Genomic DNA, 5358 nt, shown 5'->3' with positions numbered 1-5358 from the left:
AAATGTTAGGGACAGTTTTATGATGGCTGTGCACCTCTTTTGCGCTGCCGTTGCATCACGTTTGTGAGACAGCAGCAGTGCAAAAGATGCACCATGTTGCAAGATAGGCCTCACTTCATCTGCATCAAGATACTGTTAGTTTAAAATGTATATTTTTAGGACTGTGTAGGGGCATGGAGAAGCAGAGGCTTCTGTAAGTGTCAAAGTTGTTGAAAAACTGTTTGTCCTTCAATCTTTTCCCTTGTCTTTTCTAATTTTTAAATACATGTTTTAATATTTTTCAAATGTTTGTTCTCTCTTTCACAGATTGAAAGTATAAAAATAACAAGTGACTAAGTTAACGACAATTATAAGGTAAATGTTTTGTACTCTTTTTGTTACATTTCTATCACATTTAACTTCTATTAGTTTCACTACTTCATTTCTTTAACCCTCACTTTCCTGCCTTTGCTACTTTCCTCATTCCTTTCTCTATTACCTACTTACTCTACTCCTTCCACTATTTTTGTCAGTCCCTCTCTTCTCATACTTCCTCACTCTTGTTCACTCACTCCATCTCTATTACTCTCACTGTCTCTGACTGATCACTCTTTCACTACTTGTTCATTATGCTTTCTCTCTGTTGTTCAAGCACACTAAGGGGCATATTATCAACACAGGCAATAAAATTATCGCTGCTTTTATCAGCAGAAAACTGCCGCAAAAGTAGCTTTAGCGGCAGTTTTCTTCCGCAAAAGCGGCTTTAGCACCAGTTTTCTGCCGATAAAAGCAGTCATTATCAGCAGAAAACTGCTGCAAAAGCGTCTTTAGCGTCAGATTTCTGCCGATAAAAGCAGCAAAACTTTTATCGCCTATGTTGATAATATGCCCCTATGTTATTTACATTTCTTTGCTGTTTCAATCATTCCTTTTCTGTTACTTCTTCTTTTCTGCATTTTGTTTTTTCTCTCTGTTATTCCAATGTTTTAATCTTAATTTAATCATTCAGTCACATTCTCTACTCTCCTTTTTTTTCTTTCACTTCCTTATCTATTTTGTTTTTCTCAATTATACCCTCTTCCATCTTTTCTTCGGTAAATAGATCTATTAAACAGTATCTTTGGTTTAGTCCCTATAGCTGTCTTTCTTTTAACATTACTCTCTGTTCCCTTATACTTACTCTTCTTTTTTTTTAAAAAAAATTTTGGGTTCGCTCCCGGTTCGCGTACCGGCGAGCGAACCGGGAAGCGAACCAAAAGAAATAGAGGTTGGCAGAGTGCTAAATATTCTACCAATTTTTTATAAAGGGGAGGTAGTTCTGATAAGAACTTTTTTTTAAATTGTTTTTGTTGTTTTATATTTTTTTTATTATTTTTCTGAACATTTTTTTACTTTTTTTGTATTTTTTGAACGGTTTTATATTTTTTTGGGGGTTTTTTTGGGTGGGGGAAACAAAAACGATTCATTAAAAAGGGCCCAACAGGAGCAACAAAAAAAAAGAATTTATTCTCTGGGGCGTTTCGGACAATCATGATTGTCGATAGCTCTGTTGATCAGAGTGATGCTACTTTCTTTGTAGCAAATGAATTCGTTACAACGCACACACACTTGTTTCACTTCCCCGAACCTCATTTGTATATTTGGGACCATCTCCCTCGCCTCTGGTCCCGTCACTTCCTGTACAACTGATCTTCTGGCCATAGAAGGGGGATTATCTTGCTGGTCACGTACCTGCGCAGCACTGTAGTTGATAGGGTGCCACCTCTGCATATGGCAATGCATTGTATAATTCCCGTAACTATATTTTTTATCTGTCCCTCTGGACAGACGTTCTTTACATATAAGGCAAGTTACGTACCGGGCATTGACTTTTTTTTGGCCCTGGGGAAATTAAAAAAATTGCCAAATATAATTTTCTTTGACATGAGACCTCCTGGGCACCTCACGCAAAAACTGCCTCTCTTCCTGCTCTTCCTCTTCTTCCTCCTCTTGCTGAATGATAACTTCAGCAGGTGGTCCTCTCTTCCTTGGAGGTGGTGGAGGTGGTGGGGAAGCACCAGCTGAAGCTACTAATGAAGCCATTGCTCAGTGATCACAAAGGGTCTTCCTCTCACAAAGATGAAAGTCAGAGTGAGGAAAGAAGGAGGGGTTTTCATCATTTGGGAAAAACAATAGTTCTAAACCAATGAAAAGTGTTACTTTTAGGTCACATGACCTAGTCTTACATCATTATGAAACTAAAAGTGAAATGAACCAATGAAAAGTGTTATTAACAAGTCACATGACCTGTTGTGTTTACGTTACGCGCTTTGGGCCGCGTCCCGGATCGCTTCCGGGAAGCGGCGCTTCGCGCCTCGTTCGCGTACCGGTTCACTTCCGGGTACGCTAACGCGGCGCGTCATATGACGTTTCACGCGACAACGCGTCACGATGTTGTTTTCTAACGCGGCAGTTGCGCAAACGGAACGTTTACCGGTTCGCGGACCGGGTTGCGGCACCATTTTGAGCTAACGGGAAGCGACCCGGTTCGCGGACCGGGAGCGAAACAAAAAAAAATAATAAAAAAAATACATAATTTTTTTTATTAATAAACATATAAAATATATTTTTTGATTTAAAGAAGAATACATTTTAAAGCTTTTGATATTTGCTATTAAAAAACCATTGAAAGTCACAGAAAAAACCATAGGTTATAGACCATATATAGTTAGGAATTAGCATTTACAAAACCTTGAAAATTCACTGAAAAAACCATAGGTTATTGACCATATATAGTTAGGAATTAGCATTTAAAAAACCTTTTTTTTACTCACACAAAACCATTGAAATTCCATATATAGTTAGTTGTACTAACTATATATCGCGCACCCGCAATCCACTGCTGATCATGTCACATATTACATCATTCATGACATGGTCAGTGACATCACTGATGACATCTCAAATGACATCACTGATGACATCACTGATGACATCTCAAATGACATCACTGATGACATCACTGATGACAACATCCAGTGACTGTATGTTTCTGTAAAGTTAAAATATGTCTTACATATTGAAGAATGAGTGGATGTATAAGTGTCTGGATGAAGGATTTAGTAGGTGCATGACTGACTGTATGAGTGAGTGATTAAATGTGTCTCACTGAGTGCATGGGTTAGTGACTAAACTGTCTTAATTTGTGCATCATTATGTCTGTTGTTCTGTAAACTGCTGCATGTGTTGATCAGTAACTATATGAGTAACTATATGGGTTATTGATTGGTTGCCCAAGTATTTGTATGGGCGACTGAGTGTGTGTGTGGGTGGCTGGGAGGTGTATGACTCTGTGCATAGATGTGTGAGCAGTTGATTCACTAGATGTATGGGTTCAAAAGTGCATGTGGAAACAGCTGTATGGGCGGTTGACTGTGTGCATAAGTGCTTAAATTGTCAGCATTGTAGTTTCTGTCCCTCTGTTCCCTCCCCGCTCCCCGCTTCCCGCCACCGCCGCTAAGCCCCGCCCCTTTTGCCTTCTGTATCCCTCCCCGCTCCCGCCTCCCAGCTGCCCCGCCCACCCGCGCACTTGGCCATATATGGCGACCGTGCGACGCAGGTGAGTGTGACCTACTTGTAGGACACCCCCGCGCCGCACGGCCACCAGCTGCTGCGTGTGCCCCCTCCGCCCTCTGCCTCGCTGCCCAGCTGCTGCCACCCGACCACGCCCCCTCCCTCGAGCCTCGAGGTCCGTGGTAGCTCCTGTGCCCAGCTGTCTTTCTGTTAGGCTTAAGTTAGATCTGTATTGCTTTATTCTGTGTAATATTGTCTTTTTCCTTAAATTGTCAGCATTGTAGTTTCTGTCCCTCTGTTCCCTCCCCGCTCCCCGCTTCCCGCCACCGCCGCTAAGCCCCGCCCCTTTTGCCTTCTGTATCCCTCCCCGCTCCCGCCTCCCAGCTGCCCCGCCCACCCGCGCACTTGGCCATATATGGCGACCGTGCGACGCAGGTGAGTGTGACCTACTTGTAGGACACCCCCGCGCCGCACGGCCACCAGCTGCTGCGTGTGCCCCCTCCGCCCTCTGCCTCGCTGCCCAGCTGCTGCCACCCGACCACGCCCCCTCCCTCGAGCCTCGAGGTCCGTGGTAGCTCCTGTGCCCAGCTGTCTTTCTGTTAGGCTTAAGTTAGATCTGTATTGCTTTATTCTGTGTAATATTGTCTTTTTCCTTAAATTGTCAGCATTGTAGTTTCTGTCCCTCTGTTCCCTCCCCGCTCCCCGCCACCGCCGCTAAGCCCCGCCCCTTTTGCCTTCTGTATCCCTCCCCGCTCCCGCCTCCCAGCTGCCCCGCCCACCCGCGCACTTGGCCATATATGGCGACCGTGCGACGCAGGTGAGTGTGACCTACTTGTAGGACACCCCCGCGCCGCACGGCCACCAGCTGCTGCGTGTGCCCCCTCCGCCCTCTGCCTCGCTGCCCAGCTGCTGCCACCCGACCACGCCCCCTCCCTCGAGCCTCGAGGTCCGTGGTAGCTCCTGTGCCCAGCTGTCTTTCTGTTAGGCTTAAGTTAGATCTGTATTGCTTTATTCTGTGCAATATTGTCTTTTTCCTTAAATTGTCAGCATTGTAGTTTCTGTCCCTCTGTTCCCTCCCCGCTCCCCGCTTCCCGCCACCGCCGCTAAGCCCCGCCCCTTTTGCCTTCTGTATCCCTCCCCGCTCCCGCCTCCCAGCTGCCCCGCCCACCCGCGCACTTGGCCATATATGGCGACCGTGCGAACGCGCAGCGTTGACGCGCAGCGGGCGCGCCGATTGTGTGCCGAAGGCGCGCCAAAGGTAAGCCCGTCTGCGCCCATCCGCGACCGGATCGCGCCCAGCGCCAGGACCCCTGGCCCCCACCGACGGAAGCCGACCCGACGAACCTACAGCGCCGTCGATCTCATCGCACTCAACACCGGCCGCATCCCAGGATGTCACCGAGCCGCCCCGAAGCACACCCACGGACCCTTCAGCTGCCACGCCTGCAAGTTCACCTGCATCCGGACCTTCCCTGCACCCGCCAAGCCGAACACCAGCAGCACCCACCTCAAGTGCATCCTGCTCAACACCCGCTCCGTCCACAGACACGCCATCGAACTCTGGAACCTCCTAGACGCCACAGCCCCTGACGTTGCCTTCCTCACGGAGACCTGGATGAACGCCTCTTCAGCTCCCGACATCGCCATCGCTATCCCAGAGGGCTACAAGATCATCCGGAGGGACCGCAACGCCAACCAGATGGGAGGAGGCATCGCCATCATCCACAAGAACACCATCCGCCTCACGACCAGCACCGACAACACCCTGACCACCGCCGAACACCTACATTTCCAGATCCACACCAACCCGAACACCACCCTCAGAGG

This window comes from Lissotriton helveticus, chromosome 4_1, assembly GCF_964261635.1.
Source record: "Lissotriton helveticus chromosome 4_1, aLisHel1.1, whole genome shotgun sequence".
Lineage (NCBI taxonomy): Eukaryota > Metazoa > Chordata > Amphibia > Caudata > Salamandridae > Lissotriton > Lissotriton helveticus.
This window is presented reverse-complemented; position numbering follows the sequence as displayed.